At 36.6% G+C, this 23,873-nt stretch overlaps 1 long non-coding RNA gene across 1 annotated transcript in view; it reads left to right on the top strand.

The window, feature by feature from the left end:
• Positions 1-23,873, top strand: part of LOC105466680 (uncharacterized) — a 68,063-nt gene that overhangs the window by 12,463 nt on the left and 31,727 nt on the right. Inside the window, exon 2 of the long non-coding RNA XR_011620482.1 lies at positions 15,917-16,097. This is a non-coding gene — a long non-coding RNA (uncharacterized lncRNA). The remainder of the gene's footprint in view (positions 1-15,916; positions 16,098-23,873) is intronic.

The following is a 23,873-nucleotide window of genomic DNA, read 5'->3' as shown; positions in this document are numbered from 1 at the left end:
GTCTTCCTTTTTCTCTTTCAATCCCTTGCTTATTTTTGAGGAAATCATTAAGTCAATCTTCAATTTCACCTAAATAACAGTATCAGTCATCTTGAGCAGGCCAGAAAATAATATTGTCTCCTTCCATGTGTCCTACCAAATGTAATGCCTTTAACATCTGCTTTGCGGTTTGACGGAAAATAAAATAAAAATAAAATAAAATAAAATAAAATAAAATAAAATAAAATAAAGCACACACACAAGATTCCCTCTCCCAAACTCTCTGAACTACAATGAAAGTTTGTCTCAGTCCAAATCCTGCCACACTTATAAACACATAAGAGGCAAAAAACATGGGGCCCAGGCACTGGAGCCAGCTGGTTTGTATGCAAATCCTGACTCAGTCATTTATTATATGTGTGACCTTTGGAAATTCACTAAGGTTCTCTGGGTCTTAGTTTCCTCAACTATGATTATCATGCCTACCTCGAGTTACGGTGAAGGCATATGAGTTGATATATGTAAAGCCTTTAGCACAATGCCTGGAAGACAGTGAGCACTCAATAAATGCTGATCATTTCTATAAGAGGTACTACAGTTTGGAGGCTAAGGACCCGGACTCTGGAGTTAGCTGTCAGGCCCTGAAGCCCAGTTCTGCCTCTCAAGTAGCTGCATAGCCTTAGGCAAATTATTCAGTAGGTCAAATTATTTTCAGATCCCAAATTTTTGTTTTTTTTTTTAAATCCTTAGCGATCAAAAAGAACTGCAAGAGATTTTTCCACTATGTACATAAAGACAGGACTGGCCCACAAAGGAGAATAAATATTCCTGTTCCCCTCCCTGTTATCTCATTATCGTTTACAGGAATCACAGATGAACAGACCCTTATTAAAGATAGTGATTGTCTCCAATTATTTAAAATCCAAAGAACATTATTTTACAATCAATTTAGGTTATGGATACTATCTTTCTCCCTAGTACTCATTTATTGTCCCTCAACAGAATTCTTCTTTGTCCTTCTTCCATAACTTGTTTTACAATGATCCAAGTGCCCATTCTTTCTGTAACCTCAAGATGATATATAAGCTCCTGTACCTCATTGAGAAGTTGCGTCTTCATCCTGATGGCTTCTGTGTATACATGTTAAGTAAACTTGTATGACTTTTCTTCTATTTTTTGAAAAAGTTCAAATAATATCCAAAATGTTAGCCATCAGAGTTATACAGTTTATAAATCCTTCCTTGTCTTTATTCCACCTTTAAACTTCCTAAATTACCTTGATTTTCTTCTCCAAAAGTTTTAGTTACTTTCCTTTATAGTTAAGGTTTTCAAATTTTGCAGTTGCATACTTTGGTGGTGTAAGGTACATGAATGTGCTTTAGTCAAGCAATAGGCAGAGGCAAATATCCAGGCCTTCATGACTTACTGAGTTTGGCACGCAGGTGCACAACTCCACTTGTTATATAACCTGTGTGAGTTTATAATTGGCTCTGAGCCACTGTTGTTTGTAAAAGGTGTAATTGCCCTGTTAACACTGTAGAGGAGCTCTTGGGGTTCAGCTGGGCTCAACATGACTTGACATGTTGGGCTTGCTGGTGCCCAGAGAGAGAGAGAACCAGAGCTGTCCATCTTGCAAACGGACATAGGGAGCCACAGCATGGCTTGCGCAGGTGACAAGAGAGAGAAAGAGTTAAGCTGCTGACCCTGAAAGCAAGGGAGAGCTGGCCATGCAGCTGTAGGTGTGGGGGTGGCAGGAGTCACAGAGCCAGAGCAAACAGCCGAGATAAAGGTGGACAATGTGAAAAGAGCTAATGAGAAAGCTGTTAATGAAAGCTGCTGCTCAATAAAAACCACGTTCACCTGCCTACAGCCCTCTGAGTGTTCTTTCTGCCCATCCACCCACTCCCCTCAAACTTCAGCAGAGGCTGGACTAGACCTGGACCCCGGGATCTAACAGATGGGTTTACTTTTCATTCATTAACAGGATACTAACTAGACTCTTCCAGTGAGGGGATTCCTATACTGAAACTCAAAAAATCTCTTCCTTTTGGTGGTAGGAAGAGTAGATAATTTCCAGACTTTTATTATGTAAACCAAGAATAAAATTCTAAGTGCCTCAACCAACTGAATGGATCCCCATCTTGGGCAAGAGGACCCAAAGGAACCTTAAAATCTAGTTCAGGCTATGACAGAAATGGAGGCCAGACATGTCTCATTATACCCTCTTCTCTTAGGCGTTCAGGCACAACTGACCAGCACTAGCATTGAAATAGAGATCTTCAGACCGACAAAACAGACTCTTTGTAGTAATAAGATACCAAATTTCAACCTGATTCCAGTAGAACATCACATGACAGATATCAGACCCTGAAGGAAATCAAAGTATTTACACCAAAATATGTATCTTTGACATATTTTGGAATGACCCTGCACAGCTGTCTCTTGTGGGGGAAATTTGCATTCTGTTGAGAATCTCCTTCACTTATTACTAGCTCACTTCTGGAGAGTCTGGCACCCTTTAAATATCTGAATAGGAAACATTTGCTCTAAATAGAAAACTTTGCTCCCCTAAGCTCTGAACCTTTGGGGAGGTGGATTTGAATGATAGCTCCCACACGGCCAGCTTCCTGTCAATTAAACTCTTTCTCTACCACAATGCCACGGTCTCAGTTAACTGACTTTGCCTGTACAGTGGGCACAAAATGCCTATCAGGTGATTACAAGAGCAAAATCACCTAGTCTACCATCATCAAACACTACTCGTCAATTGGTCTTAGTGCTCATGATGATTCATATCATAATTCACATTGTAATACATAACATGATTCATATAACATTTAGTATTTGAAACTTTAGTACTTGAAACTAAGAGTGGCCACCTGTGAGACTTCATCTATATAACAAAAATGTTGGTCTCCACACCCCTTATCTTAACCCAGACACTACTTTCTATTGATTGCAGCTCTTTAGATAATAACTTAATTCTTTCAACCAATCAGAAAATCTTTGAATCCCCCTCCAACCTGGAAGCCTCCACTTCACATTGTCCTGCCTTTCCAGGCTGAACCAATGTACACTCACATGTATTGATTAATAGCGTATGTCTTCCTAAAACATATAAAACCAAACTGTAACCCTCACGAGGTAAGTAGATTGAGACCATCTAACATGGTGAAACTCCATCTCTATTAAAAATACAAAATATTAGCCGGGCGTGGTGGCAGGCGCCTGTGGTCCCAGCTACTCGGGAGGCTGAGGCAGGAGAATGGCGTGAACCCAGGAGGCAGAGCTTGCAGTAAGCCGAGATCGCACCACTGCACTCCAGCCTGGGTGACAAAGCCAGACTCTGTCTCAAAAAAAATAAATAAATAAAAAATAACTGTAAGCTAACCACCTCAGGACCTCCTGAGACTTTGCCTTGGGCCTTGGTCACTCACATTTGGCTCAGAATAAACCTCTTTAAATATTTTACAGAGTTTGACTGTTTTTATCAACAGCCGAATTAAAAAGTCACAAATCTATAAATTTAGAAAGAAGCATTTTATTTCTAAAAGTGGGTATCTTAGCATCAAAGCAGGAAGCGGAGCCTCCAACTGAAACTGAAAAGCAAGCGCTTCAAGGGAGAGGTGAAGTGAACAGGAATTTATGTTGACTGAGGTAGCTACTAAGTTTACATATTCAACAGATTATAGGAGGTGCTATGAATAGGGGGTGGCGTGCACGTGCATAGTAGGCTAACATGTATGCAATAGGAAACCCATGTTCACCGTGGGGACAGAGACTTAACATTTAAATGAATTACTATTAGTCTGTTCACTTGTAAAGCTGAAGCAGAGCACAGGAAAGCCCTTTGGGTGCAGTCTCTGTGCTCTGTGAACTGACTGCCAGAACCACTTCCTGATCCCTGGCCTCTTACTGGGAAGAAATACTGATCAGTTGTTCCCAACCACAGAAAGGGAAAGGCAGTGTCAGTGCCCAACCAAGAAAGGCTGGTTGATACTCGTAGTGGAATATTTTTCAAGGGGTTGGCTTCTGTTTAGCCCTTAGGTGAAAAAACAGAACTAATAATGGCAGTTAGTGAGAGAAGGGTACAACGACGCCCTTTGTCCTGTACTATTCGGCCCTTTGTCCTGTCAGGGCTGGAACTCAGTTTTCTTTCTTGGCGGGGGTGGGGTATCTATGGGCTCCCCTTGGACAAAAGATGGTCTGTTCAGTTGATTGGGGACTTAGAATTTTATTTTATTTTTTATTTATTTATTTATTTATTTATTTTTTGAGACGAAGTCTTGCTCTATCGTCCAGGCTGGAGTGCAATGGCGCCATCTCGGCTCACTGCAAGCTCCGCCTCCAGGGTTCACGCCATTCTCCTGACTCAGCCTCCCGTGCAGCTGGGACTACAGGCAACCGCCACCACGCCGGGCCAATTTTTTTTTTTTTTTTTTTTTTTGTATTTTTAGTAGAGACGGGGTTTCACCGTGCTAGCCAGGATGGTCTTGATCTCCTGACCTCGTGATCCACCCGTCTCGGCCCCCCAAAGTGCTGGGACCACAGGCGTGAGCTACCGCTAGAATTTTATTTTTACGTATCATATTTTATCTTTCTTGAACTCATTTTATTTGGATATTTGGCGTCATTTATCAATACTGTTTGTCTCTTATCTTTCACATTTTCTTATATCTCTGATTTTATTTGGTGTTTTGGGAACAGTCTGTGATTGTGTTTTCTAAACTCCTTGAAAATCTTTTAATTTAATTTAGATATTTATTTATAATTTTCCATATCTTTGCTTTATTACGTGAATTTTCTTTTATTTCAAAAATGGATGCCATATCTCTTAAATTTCTCTGGGCATACACATTAGAATGTCTTTATGTATTTTGCTTTTGTTCTACATTCTTTTTGGTCACTTGTATTACCTGTGTTCTGGGGCAATTTTTCATTGTGACGGCTTAAATAAGATGTTGAGAGGATATTTTGTTCTCCATTCATATCTAAGAATGAGGAAATGAAATGCTGGCAGCTGTGGGTATGCTGCTGTGCTCATTTCTTGTTCATCTTTGCATTAGTGGAATAGGACTAGAAGCCAAGGTTAACAGAAGGCCGCCAAATGCCAGTGCTCATCACCTTCCCCTGGGACCTGCACATTCTCCTACATGAACCTTTAAGGTACCAGCCTGGGGGCTAATGCTGGGATACCATGTGGTGTGTGAATCTCAGAGACAGGAAAGTAAACTCTCCCATGAAAAGTTTCAGTTAATCCCTTTGAATTTAGCTCCTTGTTTTATTTCTCCTCAGTCATATTTTGCATCCATGACTGTTTAGATTCTAGATTTCTGCAGGTAAAATCAGCTTCTTTCTGAGCTGCATCACACTTTAGAAACATTCTAGGCTACTTTTTTGACTGCCTGGCACAGTACTCACTACTTTTAAATCTAATTATCACCATCCAAAATTAAATTGAAATTGCTTATGTGGTCCTTTGCCTGATAGTTTTGTTCATCAGAAGTTTGTAACTTTCAGTGGTTTCCTGTTATTTTATTGGCATTTTAAAAGAGAAAAACAACTAGTGGTGATCAATTCATTTTATTTACCCAGTTCATCTAAACTATAGGTAGGACATTTCCCTATGTCAGAGACTTTATGACCTTTAAAAGACTTACCAGACTATTTCCTATGCACTATAATCGTTGTTCCAGCATGAATCTTTTAAAAATTGTGTCAATTATAAAAATATTTGCATTATCCTATCAAATGCGACAAAAATTGTGATTAAATGCATTTGACTTTCTTATATACTACTACTTCAAATAGCAAAGTAGGAATGAGATTTCTTAATGCCTACCTCATCTCCATCTTTTGTAAATATGAGATGTATGCATTTTTTTCCAGAAAGTTTTTAAGATAAATTAAACAATGCAAGGAAACATCCAGCTTAAGATTTGGTACACTGTAAGCCTCTAACAAATATCTATTCTCTAGCCATCTATTACAATCCCAACTAGAGAAACAGATTTATATTTATTAAGACTTTGAAATAAAGATTTAGGTTTAACAGATGTCTGGTAGCTGCAATTCTGAAATAGTCAGCTGTCTCTAACTTCATCCACATATGAGATGAACTGAGAATAATTTAAACAGCCAGGGAGTTATGATCCTTTGAGATAGCACTGCACCTCACAGACTGGTTTTACTGCCTTACTATACGCAGAGGTTGTCTACCAAGTGCATGAGTTTGATGCGACAGAATGTCCACACACGTCAGGCAAAGAAGATTTATTACTCAAGGGTAGGTCGCACAGATAACTGGAAGCGTAGAACCCATGGCGAGCTGGTTTCCCGAGAAAGCCGCCAAGGGAATGGAGAGTCTCATTGCATGCTTCCCATGTTGCACCGCAGCTGAGGGACACTGAAAGCACTCCAGTCACTATAAGGTGCCACCGGGCTCACTAAGGGCAAGCGCCATAGAACATCTCATTCTAACAAAATGAGGACACAGCCCGGATTGTTCTGGACATTTCTTCCTTGTTTCTGCGTGTTGCACTATCAGTACTTTCTGCCTGAGAAATGCAAGCAAGAGAGGGAAGATTTGGGTTAGCTAAATACATCCAACTGGGAACATTTCCTCCTGGGATATCATTAGAAGGCTGTGCACCTCACCCAACTGTGAAAATCTATTGGCCATTGTCTATAATGGAATTCATTGATTAAAAACAAGTTTTATCTTCAACACATTTTGCAATGTATTTTAAAATAATAAATCAGCAATACACAATTTACACATGTATGCAGTGTGTAAAGACTATAATTACTTAGTAATATTTTCAAGTCTTCATATAAAAAGAAAATAAAAATAGAAGCTTTAATTCAAAAGTTGAATAATTAAATCTGTAATATACTTTTATTTGTTTTCTGTCTTTTATGAGGAATCAAAACAAGTTTTGACTTGTTGTACTACTTGAATGAGAAAACATTATTAAAATGAGTACAATCATAAAACTGTTCTCAAAGTTATAGAAACACAAGCAGGTAAAGAACATTATTCTGGAAGGCAAAAAATGCATATAGCAAGCAATAAGAGTTTTAATTACAAGTAGGTCTCTAAGAAGAGATCATGGATTATCACCAGGAAACTAAAACAAAGAAAGAAAATACATTGCATTCAATGAAATATTCATTTCTGATGTTTACCTACTGCATAAGAAAGGTATTAAAATAAAAAAACTGATGTATATCACAAAAGAAAAATATTGTTTATTGTTGTGTTTTCTTTATTTGTATTTTTTGTTTTAGTAATTTTATACTGTAGAAGTGCTTTAGAGGATATCCTTTTTTTTTTTCTTTACGAAGTGATTAAATTTATCTATTGCACAGCATGGTGAATATTGTTAATAATACAGTACATTTCAAAATTGCTAAGAGAGTAAATTTCAAATGTTCTCATCACAGAAAATGATAAGTATTTGAGGGGATGAATATATTAATTAGCTTGATTTAATTATTTCATGTTGGAGTCACAAATCATATTACTTTGCAATTCATAAATATATAAAACTATAAATTGTCAATGTGTAATAAAATTTTCTTTAAAAAGTTTTTAAACCTGTTTAAAAAAATAAGTGATTAAACTTGTTTAAGCTCTATTTATCCTCTTTCTCCTGGTCCACCAACATCTCAGGAAAAGAGATTTAAAAGCTGTATATGAAAATAAAGCACAAGAAAGCAAAAGGAAATGCAAAATGAATAAATATAAAAACATATTGATTGAAAACAATTTTAAAAGAGAAAGAAAAATTCTAATTAATAGAATTATATAATAGAGGAGTGATGAGATAAATAAAATAACAAATAATTTATAAATCTATTCCTCTACTAAAATAACTTAATATCACTGAAGTTACTACAGTGACCTAAAATTTAAAAAAGTTTTTTTTTTTTTCTGATTCAAATTGAATGTACATATAAAATCCTTGTCTAGGTGCAGTTATGTTTTTTAAATATAACAATAAAAATAATGTTTGTGCACAGAATTTAGTAAGATATATGCCATTCAAAACCAACAACATACTATGATGAGTTATATGATTTCTGTTTCTCTTAAGAAGTCAAGCATCATAGGCTGGGCTCATGCCTGTAACACCAGCACTCTGGGAGGCCAAGGTTGCCAGATCACTTGAGTTCGAGACCAACTTGGTCAACATAGCAGAACTCTTCCTCTACTAAAAATACACAAATTAGCTGGGCATCGTGGCACATGCCTGGAATCCCAGCTTCTTGGGAGGCTCAGGCAGGAGAATTGCTTGAACCCAGGAGGCGTAGGTGACAGTGAGCTGAGATGGTGCCACTGCACTCTAGCCTGGGTGATACAGCAAAACTCTATCTCAAAAAAAGGAAAAAAGAAGAAGAAGAAAAATAAAGAAGGTAAACACTGAAGAGTCTTTTAAGTATTTTGAAATGACCAATTCAAAAGTGCTGATAATTTCTAACTTCAGTCTCTGGGAATCCCTGTTCTGGTTGAGTGTAGCTGTATAAAGGATGCATGTATATATTTTTTGCCAACTGCTCTTCAAATGATAAGTGATGCCTTTTAATTACACTTTAGAAGGTAATTAATTTAAAATACCCATGCAAATTCTTCATCTTGGAATCCCTCTTCAGACAGCACCCAGATGCCCCAGGCTTTCAGCAGTTTATTCCGGTTTCCAAAATATTCGTAAAGTACCTAAAATAATAGAGATTCTTGAAAAATTCCAAGCAGCTAGAAAATAAAAATAACCATTTGCAGAATGAACAATAAAAGAGCAACACATATGTTTACATTTTTTAAATAAAGTAATACTTTGCATTATAAACACATGCCAGTAGAACACAAAGAAATAGTACAATTTTTGAGTCGTCTGAATATTTAGCTATTTTACAGCAGCCTCAATACAAGAAGCCGTCATCCTCAGTTAGATGCTTTGATTCCACAGGGCAGTAACTGTAATTTTCATTTTGGGCCATAGAAGTTTTTTTCTAAAGAAAGCATACTTGTATTTATTTACAATTTAAATAATTACGTCATAATTTTACTTCTTTCTTTTTCTTCTTGTATTTTATTGTACATTTTAATCTGCTTTCATTTTGTTGACATTAATCTGAAAGAATGACAAGATGGCCAAATCTGAATGCATTATATTGATCATGCCTCTCATCCATTCACAGAGCAACTCAGGGCGAGGTCGGTGAGAACAGCTTGCCTCGGTAGGGACAAGTACATTATCACTGGCATTGCTGTAAGTCCTGACACATAGTAATAATAAGAGCAGATCAACTTTTAGTCTGTTTTATTATTGATGTCGAAGTCTCTACAGGTAGTGACTTCTGTTACTTTTTGCATCTAAGTTTCTCTGATTTTCTGCATCCTCACTGTCCCGCTGTCAGTGAAAACCAAAATATTTAATAATATTAATAATAAAGTTTGCACATGTCAAAAGTAAGCCTTGACTTCACACTGAATCCAAAATTAGAAGAATCTTTTTCTCTAGGGAGAAAACATTTTTCCCTGCAGTCCGTATGCACAAGATGCCGCATCTAAGAAGTAACCGGGAAAAGGTGGACGTTCCATACCTCATATGCGAACCTGAAGTATGCTTCTGGAATGGAGACATTTAACACATTTTGTATTTACTAGTGATCAAAATTAATGTTTACAGGGAGACTTAAAGACAGCTGACCAGAAGCGCAGGACATTCCCCTCCTCCACAAAGAAGAAACAAAATAGCCAGTGTAGATAATCACACTTTGACTAGAGCATCTAAGAGAGAATGCTGGAGCTCAGCAGAGAAGCTAGGAAACACCTAAGGCACTGAAGGAGAAAGAGGTAAGGCAGAGGGCCTGGCCAGGAGCAGCTGGGAGCCCAGAGAGGCTTCCCAGTGAGGGAAAATGGTAAGTGAACGACCCCTGGTGGTCCACATTCCCGCTGTGAACTCTTGCACAGGGCCACAGCCGTCAGACCAGCAGAGCTCACCGCTTAGGGACTGATGATTGTCCCACCCTGCCCACCATAGCCTGAGTCCTTGTGCATGACCTGCAGGCCTGAAGACTGACAGGCCCATGTGATCTAGCACTAAGCCCTCCCTGTGTGCCCAAGCATGTTGCCCAGGACCCTGGAAATTGTCCCATTCTTGTTCACCATAGCCTATGCCCATGAACACCAGATAGGCGGGTAGGAGATGCCTAAGGACAGGACTGCCCATCTGGCACTGTTCCACTAGTGCCGAAGACTGCCACCTTGGGGACCTGGGAATTGATCAATGTTTTTGGACACCACAGTGCATGTCTGTGCACCAGGGAATCTACCAACAGGCCCAGAAAACCTTCTGGCAGTGCTCAAGCATGCTGTCAGGTCTGGGAATATCTCTGACCTGCCCACCATGACTGGCAACTGTGCATCCCTCTAACGAGCCTGAGGACAGGCCCATCCAACCTGCTCCCACCACTGCTGCCAGCACCTACCTGCACAATCTCCACGTAGAAGCCTGTCCAGCTGGTTGCAGCCACCACTAACACCAGTGCATACTTCCTGGGAACCTGAGGGTTGTCCAGCTACTGACATTGCACATGCCATGCATATTGCTTAGGGGTCTGAAGACTCACCCTCCTGCCCAGGTCACCACTGCTGCTACCAGCACAAAAGCAAACTAACTGGAGCAAAGCCTCACCATGGCCTCCACTAATAACTATAGCTTAAGCCACTGAGGAAATCACAAACACTACTGTCACTGTTTACAGCTGAGAAGTATCAAATGGAGACTACACGACTTCACACACCCAGAACCAAAGCCAAGGTGCCCTACCCAACCAACAGCATAGATACATCCACAGGAAAAAATCTTCCCCTGTGACAACCCCCAAAACTGGAAGAAGCAATAGTTATACCACATGCACAGATATCAACGTAAGGATGAAAGAAATATAAAAAAGCAAGGACAGATGACACCTCCAAAGAAACAATAATTCTCCAGCAACAGATTCCAATGAAAAACAAAATTATGAAATTGTGAAAAATGAATTTAAATTAATGATATTAAGGAAGCTCAGTGAGATATAAGAGAACACAGATAATACAAAGAAATCAGAAAAGCAGCTCAGGATATGAATAAGAAATTTATCAAAGGAATAGAAAGATATCATGAAGAAGAATCAAACAGGTATCCTGGAAAGGAAGAATTTAATGAATCAAATAAAAAGTACAATCAAGAGCTTCAACAATAAACTAAATCATGCAGAAGAAAGAATTTCAGAACTTGAAGACAGGTCTTTGGAAATAGTCCAGTCTGACAAAAAATAAAAATAAAAATAAAAATAAAGAAAATAAATAAAAAGAATGAAGAAAGCCTATGTATTATATGGGACACCATAAAGTTAGAAAGTATTCCAAATTTGGGTGTTCCAGAAGATGAAGAGAAGACCAATGGCATAGAAAAGGTATTTAACAAAATGATAGCTGAAAACTTTTTAAATCTAGCAAGAGATTTAGACATCCAGGTGCAGGAAGCTCAGAGACCCCCAAATAGAAACACCATTGTTTCCCCTGACACATAATTAGTCAAAATGTCAAAATGGGCCGGGCGTGGTGGCTCAAGTCTGTAATCTCAGCACTTTGGGAGGCCAAGGCAGGAGGATTATGAGGTTAGGAGCTCGAGACCATCCTGGTTAACAGGGTGAAACCCCGTCTCTACTAAAAACACACAAAAAAATTAGCTGGGCATGGTGGTGGGCACCTGTTGTCCCATCTACTTGGGAGGCTGAGGCAGGAGAATGGCATGAACCCAGGAGGCAGAGTTTGCAGTGAGCCGAGATCACGCCCCTGCACTCCAGCCTGGGCAACTGAGCAAGACTCTGCCAAAAAAAAAAAAAAAAAAAAAAAAGTCAAAATTAAAAACAGAGAGAATCCTAAAAAGAATGAGAGAAAAATGTCTAGTCACATATAAGAAAACCCTTCTGTGAGATAAGACATACTTCACCCCATTAAAAATATTTATGTACTCAGAAAGAACCAACATCACTTAAATATGGTATGATAAAGCTGAAATACATTTCCACATTGACAATGACTGTGCTCTGTACAATGACGTCATAGTGACTTCCACTAAATATTTGGTTTTATCTAGTACAAGTAAGTATTTAAAAGTCCAAGTGATTAAAAAATTAAACGGCTGGTTTAGTTACACTTAATACTTTTTAAAAAGGTATTGCCATTTCTTTCTTTCCATACTTCCACTGAGAATGAGTTTTATTCTCTCCCAATGACAAAAAAAGTTCTTATGTAAGGTTTTGAGTTACATTTTAAAATACCTTCCTGAGATGTCACAATGCTTAAGGATCAAAAGCTTAGTGTTTGTGATCAAACTGCGCAATTCTGAATTCCACCTCAGCCATTCATTTACTGGGTAAACTTGAAAAATTGTTTCACTTTTTTGCTGTCTTCTTTAAAATGAGAATAATATAATAATAGTACTATTAATAGGACTGTGTTGAGTATTTAATAAAATGTGTAAAAGGTATGCATAGTGTCTGGTACATATTAGACATTCAGTAAAGATTGCCTATTTTCATTGTCTCTCTTTCTCTCTCTCTCTGCCTCTCCCTCAAAAGCTTTACCTTTCCTAACCCTTTCCCGGGAACACGTGGCTAGTTGTACAGTTTAGTTCTGTTCTTTTTATCCTGTAAATTCAATATTATTTTGTTGTAATTATCTTAACACATCTTTGTTTAGATTTAACTTTATGTTTATCAATTTATTTGTTTGTTTTTTTTAATTTAAGATCATACTGCTGGGACTATTAACCTTCTTTCAAGAATGCGTCTTTTAAAATTACATAACTGAAAGTTGATGAATAAAAATGCTCTCTGATCTGAGTTTAACTGAAGATGTTTACTTCTTTTTGGCTTTCATTCTTGTAAGAAAGTCATGTTCTATATAAAATTCTAGGTTTCAAATTATTATTTTTTCAGCAATTTCAGATGTCATTTTACTCTCTTCAGGAATCCTTTATTGTTGATAAGGAGTCTAACATCAATGTTACCTACACATGTCTTCTCTCTGCCAGCTTTCAAGGTCATTTTTTTTTTTTTTGATATTTAAGTCACTGTATAATGTAAATGGGTACAATGTATTTATTTTCTATTGATGCATAACACATTACCACAAATTTACCAGCTTAAAACGGTATAAATTTATTAGCTCCCAGTTTCTGTGGGTCAGAAGTCCAGGCACTGCATGACTGGGTTCTCCACTCAAGGTCTAGAAGGCCGCAGATCTAAGTACTTAAGTTACATACTGAGTAATTATTTCTGTCTCTCTTCCAGATCGACAATTCTCTTTTAAGCTATATTTAATATGGTATTTAACCATTAATTTAATTTTTATTTTAATATGTACATTTTTCATTTCCTTTCCCTCAGTTCTATTAAGGTATAACTGAGAAATTAAAATAATATACATTTACAGTGTACAACATGATGTTTGGATATATGTAAGTACAAATTGTGAAATAATTAAATTAAGGTAATTAACATATCCCTCACCTCATATAATTATTATTTTTTGGGGTCAGAACATTTAAGATCTACTCTCTCAGCAGTTTTCAAGACTACAATATATTCTCATTAACTATAGTCACCACGCTGTACAACACATCTCCAGAACTTATTTACTGTGTCCAACATTTATATTCTTTGACCAACACCTCCTCATCCCATCCTCTGCCAGCCCCTGGCAACTACCATTTTAAACTCTGTTTCTAGGGGTTCAAATTTTTCAAATCCTACATACAAGTGAGATAGTGCAGTATTTCTTTTTTGTGCCTATTTTATTTCATTTAGCATAATGTCCTCCGGGTTCATCCATATTGTTACAAATGACAGTATTTTCTTCTTTTCAGTTTTAAGGCTGAATAGTATTCCATTGTGCGTGTGTAAATATACGTGTGTGTGTGTGTGTATATATATATATAACAATTATACATAACTTAATGACAGGGATATGTTCAGAGAAAAGTATAGTTAGGAAATTTCGTCATTGTACAGAAATCATAAAGTGTACTAACCCAAATCTCTAGCCTACTAAACCCCTAGGCTATGTGGTATATTCTATAGCTCCTAGGCTGCTAACCTGTACAGCATGTCATTGTATCAAATACTATAGGCAATTATAACACAATGGTAAGTATTAACGTATCCCAACATATAAAAGTAGAAAAAGTACAGTAAAAATAAAGTATAAAAGATAAAAATAGTACACTTGTGTAGATAACTTACCTTGAATGGAGCTTGGAGGACTGGAAGTTGACTCTGAGTGAGTCCATGAGTGAGTGGTGAGTGAATGTGAAGGGTCTAGGACATTACCGTACACCATTATAGACATCATAAGCATTGTACATTTAGGCTACACTACATTTGCTTTTAAACATTTTCTTTAGTGATAATTTAAACTTAGCTTACTTTGACTTTTTACGTTATAAACGTTTTAATAGTTTTTGACTTTTTGGGTCTTTAATACTTAGCTTAAAACAAAAATATTTTACAGCTGTGTAATAATATTTTTCTTTCTTTGTATCCCTATTTTATACGCTTTTCATATTTTTAAATTTTAAATGTCTCTTTTTAAGCTTTTTTTTTAGTGAAAACTAAGGCACAAATATACACAGGAGCCTAGGCCAATATAGGTCAGGATCATCAGCCTTCCACCTCCAGCGCTTGTCTCACTGGAAGGTCTTCAGGGACAATAACAGGCATGGAGCTGTCATCTCCTATGCTAACAATGCCTTCTTTTGGAATACCTCCAAGGGACTTGCCTGAGATTGTTTTACCATTAATCATTTTTTTTTTTTTTTTAAGTAGAAGGAGTATACTCTAAAACAACAACAAAAAAGTTATAGTATATTCAATACACAAACCAGTAACACAGTCATTTGTTACCATTATTAAGTGTTATGTAATGTATGTTATATGCTTTTTATGACTGGTAGGCCTGTAGTAGGTTGTTTATATCAGCTTCTCCACAGACACAGGAGCAATGTGCTTTGTTCTGATGTTAAGACAACTATGAGGTTCCTAGGCCATAGGAATTTTTCAGCTTCATTATGATCTGATGGGACCACCATCATATAAGCAGTTCATTGTTAACAGAAACATCATTATGTGGCATGTGACTGTATATATATACACACATATATGTATGCACGTACCATATTTTCTTTATCCATTCATCATCCATCAACACACTAAGGTTGGTTACATAACTCGGCAGTTGTGAATAGTGCTTCGATAAACATAGAGTGCAGATCTCTCTTTGACACACTGATTTTATTTCCCTCGGAGGGTTACCCAGAAGTGAGACTGCTAGACCGTATGATAGTTGTTTTTAATTTTTGAAGAATTCTATACTATTGTGCATCATGGCTGCACCAATTTACGTTTCTACCAACAGTGCACACACCTTCTGGTTTCTTTACATTTGCCAACACTCACCTTTTGCCATTTTGATAGTAACTATTCTATTAACAATAACAGATGTGAGGCGGTATCTCACCAGGAGGTTGATGGGGAGCTCAACTCAGCCCCAGAATTCTAGTTGTCATTGAAGAAACAAGAGCTAAGATTTACTTATCACTAACATCAGCAATCACACAACAGTTGTATCACACAGAGGAAGTGATCCGTGATCATCTGCACTATCTTAATGTGGAGGAAAAGTTAAATATTAGATTTGAATTCAGTTGAACATGGACACAAACAATGGTTACCAAGTCCCAGAACAGGTTGTGTGAACCCCTTGAGGCGTTCCTCCAGTGCTGTTTCGGAGAAATCTCTATTTCAACCTATTCCTATGTGTTAGATATTGAAAAGCAATAGACAATCACAAAAAACAAGTTGACTTTTTGTGTTCCTTGAGCCGAGTCATGAAGCGCCTTCGTAACTGGACCTCATGCCAAACAACTCGTTACAAAAAGAGACAGGGTCCCAGACTGCGCCAAAGCTTCACGACACCTCTCTTCATCTGTAAATGGACAAGTGGCCGACTCTGGAGCCCAGGCTGTTGCTTTCCGGTCTGATGGTGAATCCTCCGTAGTCTGGTGAGTGTAAATATCTTTTCCCTTCTCCCCTTCCCATGGCAATTTGCTTATTATATCAATCTACTTATTATATATTATTATATAATTTGCTTATTATACCTGCATTGCCATTTACATGGGATAAAGATTGTTTACTCTTAAAGGTATTGTGTGTGTGTCTTTTCTTCTCTCCTCATGGATTTCCCACACAGAACACTTATTCACATAACACAATCCCCATCCTTACCTCTTTTGCCGTATAAAAAAATTCTGATAGGCCAGTGAAATTAAATTTAGGACCTGGATGAAAAGGAGCAAAAAGACAGTTGAAGAGAGAAGGGACATCTTGTTGAAGCTACTTTGAACCAAATCGTGACTGTGAATATAATAATTTGAGTCAGGCCAGAAAATAAATGAATAAATAAAACACTATACCTATGTTTTCTTATTATTTTAATTTTTCTTACTTCTGACAAGAAAGAATGAGCTTGTGCTTTTATGTCAAAGAATAGTGCTCCAGTTACTAAAAGAAAGCAGGTTTTATATTTGTGCATAGTTAATTGTTGAATGCACAGCTCATAATCTCTATTGGAAAATTTGATGCAAAAGAAAAATTGATCACTCAATTTGTAATGTGGACAAGCAAAATTTTTATTCATAGAAGACTCATATTGCCAGGATCCTCTATGTTCCATGTAGCTTGATTTTTTTATAAAGATCAACTAACACTGCTTAAGCACAAATGTGGTATATGCTGTGTTAGAATTATCTATAAATGAAGTAGCACAGAGCAAAAACAACATGTAATGCAATAGATTTCTTTATTTGAAATGTAATTTTCCTGATAAAATTGCTATGCTTCATTTCCAGCAATAGATTTAACTCAGGTAACGTCAGAAAGCTGCCGATTCTCCAGAGAAAGGGGCTCATCTTATTAAGCAATGCAACTGTGACAACGTGGAGGATATTTCTCAATTAATTCTATTTTTCTGAGAAGGTATTCTATACTTTGGGGAACATGATGTGTGCGAAGGTTTCTCAACAGCATTACTGAAAAATTGATTTACGACAGACAGAATCAAGATCACAGGGCCCCCAAACAGCCTCTTGAAAGTGATTTTTCAAGATGAAATAAAAGTAAGACAATTCAAAAAATTCATCAGAGAACACCCTATGTGTAATGAATGTCTCAGGAGGCTCAGTCAGCAAAAAATCCAATCTATTTTCTTTAGAAGAGATTAGAAAATCTCTAAACAACTCAAGTCACCTGCATTACTGTTTGAAATGAAATAAAGAGGTTTCAAGTTGTTTAACATTATTTAGGCTCCAGGTACTTGTACTAAACTTCAGTGAGAGGAAAGACTCTCAAAAATAGAATGCATAAAATGGTAAAAAGTTAAATAAAACACAAATTTTTGTGAAGGAAGGAAGTTTTATTATTTTTTATTTTATTATTGCTCTCCAATTTTTAATTTTTTAAAGTGTGCTTTTTGAAGCCTCTGAACCAGGAAGATAAAATCAACATCGTTTGAATAAGTAACGGCACCTATATTGTGCTGACTTGCCTTCCTTCATTTTCAGTTAAATCAGGATTTCCTCATATTAGTCTTTTTTTGTATGCTGATCTATATTCTCTACTTGATTTAAAGTAGATAGCTTACATTATGTAACTACTAGATTTAAAGTAGTCACCTTACGTTATGTAGTGGTTGTTAAATTCAATTGAATTTGACCTAAAGTGGCCTCTATATGTAGTGAACTACAACTTAACTTAGTATGTAAACTAACTGCAACTTAAAGTATATTCAAAACCACAGTAAGATGCCATCTCACACAAGTCAGAATGGTTATTATTAAAAAGTCAAAAAATAGTAGGTGCTGGCGAGGTTGCAGAGAGAAAGGAATACTTATACACTGTTGGTGGGAGTGTAAATTAGTTCAGCCATGTGGAAGACAGTGTCGTGATTTCTCAAAGACCTAAAGACAGAAAAACCATTCGACCCAGCAATCTCATTACTGGGTATATACCCAAAGGAATATAAATTATTCTACTATAAACACACATGCACACATATATTCATTGCAGCACTATTCACAGTAGCAAAGACATGGAATCCACCTGAATGCCTATCAATGGTAGACTGAACAAAGAAAATGTTGCACATATATACCATGGAATACTACACAGCAATAAAAAAAGAATGAGATCATATCCTTTGCAAGAATGTAGATGCAGCTGGAGGCCACTATCCTTAGAAAATAAACCCAGGAACAGAAAACCAAATACTGCATGTTATCACTTGTAAGTGGGAGATAAATGATGAGGATACATAGACAAATTTTCTTAAAAGTCTTAAAAATTTAGATTCAAAATGTCAAACTTTAACATTTCTCTTTTTAATACTTATTAGTAGATTATAAGAAATTTAGCCTCATTTATATTAAATATATGGATTACTAAGGATGACAGGATATTCGTGGGTTATCATTATACATAGAATATTTTAAGAATAGTATGAAAGAATGAAAGTAGTACTTGTATATACTTAACTTTTAACACATTTTACCATAGAGTAACTTATAAATGTATTGTTAATTGTGAAATAATGTAGTTTTATCAAAACTATCCCTCATCAAATTAAATGTTATAAAATTTCCTTAATTTTTTAAGGAAATTCATTAAATTTCTATGAATTTAATTTACATGAATTATAAGCAATACTAATAATGCAAGCCAAAAAGGGAACCTGATGATAAAGTCAAAAATTCTTCTAATATGAGAAATGTTTCAGTCTGCTACAAAAACGTGGTCTTACATATATTCTTTTCTTTTCTTTTTTTTTGAGACAGAGCCTTGCTCTGTCACCCAGGCTGGAGTACAGTTGGCACCATCTGGGCTCACTATAAACTCTGCTTCCCAGGTTCAAGCAATTCTCCTGCCTCAGCCTCCCAAGTAGCTGGGACTACAGGCATGTGCCACCATGCCTGGCTAATGTTTTTGTTTTGTTTTTGTTTTTTTTGTTTTTTTAGTAGAGACAGGGTTTGACCTTGCTGGCCAGGCTGGTCTCGAACTCCCGACCCCAGGTGATCCACCTGCCTTGACCTACCAAAATGCTGGTATTACAGGCATGAGTCACTGCGCCCAGCCACATTTATTATTTTCAATGTTGATCGTTAACCCAAGTAAATAGTGTGCCTTAATTTATCAGCCAGTACTTATACAAAAGCATAATCTTTAGCAAAATACATTACTGCTATTAAGTCTTTATCATATTATTTTAAAAGCTAGTTCATTTATTTGTTTAGGCAAGACATTCACATAGTTTAAAAAACTATACGAAGTTATTAAAGAGACATCTCAATTCTACGTCTCTCCTTATTCAACAGTTCTTAACGTTTTTGCCATTTTCTGGTGTATCTTCCAGGCATGGTTTTCAAAAACAGTTTTCTTTTGTATCTTTTCAGGGTTTATCTAGCCTATATAGTACATATAATTTCAATATAAAGTTAGCTGTATTCTGTCTCACTCTCTGTCTCACTCGCTCCGTCTCAAAATCACAAGTGATACCACACTTGGTAGTTTCTTGGGTACTTGTTTTTCCTCTTAAACATTTTCTTAATTCCAGTGTTGGCCTGATGATGTGGAGAATTGGACAGCGCATGACCTTCATGCTTAAATCTAGAGAAAAACTAGATAAACTGAAAATTAAATTTTCCTTGAAAGCATTATAGAACTAAGGTCAAAGGGAAAACAACTTTCCACAGTTCTAGAGAAAGAGACATGGCTATGGGGAGAAATAGGACTAGATCCATTGCTTACCTGGGATAGGCATTGCCAAACTCAGTACTATCTAGAGGAGAATGTTTATGAATTGCTAAAGGCTGAATGTGGGTTTGCATGAGACTAGGAACTTCCAGAGGTTGCAGAAATAGGAGTGTTCACAGTCTCTTGTAGGCTTTTCTTCCAGGAGCCCTCCCAGGCACTCACAGGAAGATGGGGGAGTATCCTAAGAAAGCTTCCCTTGTGCAGCTGCGAAAGGGAGAGCCCTACCATCCCTCTCTAAACACCCAGGGTCATCTCCCTGATCTCCTATACAGTGAAAACAAAACCTAATTTAAAGGGAGTTGGTAAAAACAAACAAGAAACAAAAAACCTGTAGCACAAGAGCACTAGTGGAAACCCACTGAAGCTGAGGAAGGGAAATAGGTGTGGAAGGCAAGGGGAGGGAAGCTAGAGACTACCAATGTGAGTGGGAACGGAAAGCAGTCCAGGCCCAGCACTCTGTCTGGATGGATGTGGAAGGCAGGCCACTCAGCCAGTGTTCACCGTTCCTTCTCGAGACTGAGGTTAACCAGAACATTAAAAAACACCCAGTTCCCACATTCCCCCTACCATACCAGGGTTGAGTAAAAATAACAGAATCACACAGCTGGGAAACCGGCAAGAATAGGCTCTCTGGAGACAAAAAGAAAAGATCAGAAATCAAAGTCAAAGTCAGAGATCAACATAAGCTATCACTAGAGAAATTGAAAGCCTCTGGTTACTATAATTAATAAGATTATATCGCATGCCTGGAAATTGCTAAGACAGTCGATTTTAAATGTTCTCACCACAAAAATAAGAGATAACAATGTAAGGTGATAGATATGTTGATTAGGTTGAATTTGGTAAGTATTTCACAATACATACATTTATCAAAACATCATGTTGTATACTAAAAATACATATAATTTGTATTTGTCAATTATACTTCAATTTAAAAAAAATTACAAAAGAAAAAAGCCTAAAATATGAAGTAAACATGAAATACAATTTATCAATCAAAAACAAAAAATTCACTGCAGCCAGCCCAATCTATTCTATAAGAAATATTCAGAAAGTATTTTGCATGGAGATTCTGATATAGGTCAGAAACTTAGAAATAGACAAAGAAATACAGAGCATTGAAAATGGAATAAACGGAGGTAAATAAATTAATTTTTGTTATTGTTAATTTTTTAAAGATGACTGAGTGTTTAAAGTAATATAATAATGGTAACCTTGCACGGTATGTTTATAGAAGATATCAAAGTGGAATGTATGGCCATGATTCCACAGAGAAGAGATAAAGAAATTGGAAACATGTTGCCTTACACATGAAGCCATATAATATTATTCAAAAGGGACTCAGATCATTTTTAAATGCATATTTTAAAGCACAGGAGAAATGAGTAGCACATAGGCAATAGAAAAAATGAAACAGGAAATAATGCCCATTTAAACGCAGAGAAGAAAGAAAATGATTAAACAAAGAGTCAATGAAACAATAAGAAAGGCTAGCTACTTTTGAATACAAACATATTTAAAACTGTCAGCTTAGTTTGAACATAATAATTAAAAGTTTGAGAATGTCGGGTTGATTTGAAAAAGACCTAGTATTCATATATATATGCATATTTTATATATATATAATATACAGGTATATGTATATATGTGTAGTATTTTTTCTTCTTTCTCAACTGATTTAAAAAACAATGCTAGAGAAAAATGAATATAATGTGCTGATGAATGTATAGCATATAGAAATGTAATACATTTTCCATTAGCAGCACCAAGAAACTGGGTAGGAACAAAGCCGTATTGGGTTAACAAAATTCTCTAGATGATAACTTGAATTTCCAGGAACAGATGAAGATGACTAAAAATCATAAAATAAAGAGGTCATTATAACAAAATCTATAAATATATACTCATTCTTTGCCTTCAAATTCTTTAAAAGTCACACAATTATATAAACTAATAATTACAACAATGCATTGTTGAGTTTGTACCATTCATAGATGCAATATATATAACAATAGTACCAGAAGGCCGGGTGTGGTGGCTCAAGTCTGTAATCCCAGCACTTTGGGAGGCCGAGATGGGCGGATCACGAGGTCAGGAGATCGAGACCATCCTGGCTAACATGGTGAAACCCCGTCTCTACTAAAAATACAAAAAATTAGTTGGACGTGGTGGCGGGCGCCTGTAGTCCCAGCTGCTCGGGAAGCTGAGGCAGGAGAATGGCGTGAACCCGGGAGGAGGAGCTTGCAGTGAGCCGAGTTCTTGCCACTGCACTCCAGCCTGGGCGACAGAGCCAGACTCCGTCTCAAAAAAAAATAATAATAATAAATAAATAAAAGTACAAGAAAAAGTGGAGTCAGAGCAGAACTATGAAAGAGGGACATTCCTATCTCACCAATAATGAAATGTTCCAAAGTCAACTGTGGTGATGTTTGCACATATCTCTGAATACACTAAACGCTACTGAATTTTACACCTTTTTTTTTTTTTTTTTTGAGACTTAGTCTCGCTCTGTCGCCCAGGCTGGAGTGCAGTGGCGCGATCTCGGCTCACTGCAAGCTCCACCTCCTGGGTTCACGCCATTCTCCTGACTCAGCCTCCCCAGTAGCTGGGACTACAGGCGCCCGCCAACACATTCAGCTAATTTTTTGTATTTTCAGTAGAGATGGGGTTTCATCATGTTAGCCAGGATGATCTTGATCTCCTGACCTCGTGATCTGCCCGCTTTGGCCTCTCAAAGTGCTGGGATTACAGACCTGAATTTTATACTTTAAAAGGGTAGAAAGTATAGTGTGTGGCTTATATTTCAATAAATCTTTTTAAAACTAATGAAATTACAATCAAAATATTTAAAAAGAAAATAAAACCCAAACCTGATAAACTTCAGGCTTGGGTGGGGAGATGGGGACTGAGAGAAAAGAAAGACCTAACTTATCAACTTCAAGAATGAGAGTGACATAACTATATTTGTTAAAAAACTCTTAAAGGGTAATAAGGAATTATCATAAACAATTATGTGCGCATAAATGAAATTCCTTAGATGAAATTTAGAAAGTCTTTAAATAATACAAACTGCAAAGCTGATTGGAAAAGAAATGGTAACAAAAAATATACCTATTTATTAAATAATTGAATTTGTAGTTATAAATCTAACAATAAAAAACGTCAAGACCAAATGATTTTACTGATAAATTCTAGCAAATATTTAAGCAGTACAGAATACCAACTTTACAAAAATTATTTTATAATATAAAAGGAAAGGCAATTCCCACCTTATTTTCAAGGTTAAAATTTCTGAGAAAGGCAAAAATATACATTATACTAAATAAAACCAGCAAACAACTATGTGTTTATTCAAAGACACACACACACACACACACACACACACACAAATTTTAGTAATACATGGCATTATCCTTTAAAATAAGTTAACTTGATAGTTAATGCCTGTTTTGTTACATCAAATTTTGACTTTAAATAAACTTATTTCACTGCAGTATGGTAAGTGAACATGTGTAAGTTGGTAGAAGCCTAAATATACATCCAAATGTGGATGAAGCCATTATATAAGGAACAGATTGCAAATATTTACAAGAAAAATTAATGTGGGTTCTCAGTTTGAATTGCAGTTTACAAAAACTAGTAAAAATCAGCATCCCTGTAAGCATGAATAGGTGCTCATGCAGCTTGTCCTTGCATAGCCTTGCTCACAAATGATCTGGAGGAGTTAACAGGTCACAGGCATTTGTACCAAATCTATTCTCAGGATGTGGAGAGCTGTTGAATTGTCAGAATCATGACACCTTTCAAAAATACACAAATAGGCTCCATCTGAAGATTGTACAGCATATATTTTGGTTTGTTCTTCCGCAATAGGGTAAAGCAACACAATTTTCGAGATACAACATTCAAGAATTACAAAATATGAACAGGTCAGAATAACTCAAATGATCATAGTACTGTCGCAGAATCTG

This window comes from Macaca nemestrina, chromosome 3, assembly GCF_043159975.1.
Source record: "Macaca nemestrina isolate mMacNem1 chromosome 3, mMacNem.hap1, whole genome shotgun sequence".
In the NCBI taxonomy this organism is placed as follows: domain Eukaryota; kingdom Metazoa; phylum Chordata; class Mammalia; order Primates; family Cercopithecidae; genus Macaca; species Macaca nemestrina.
Note: the sequence above shows the minus strand (reverse complement) of the source record. Positions and strands in the feature narration are given on the sequence as shown.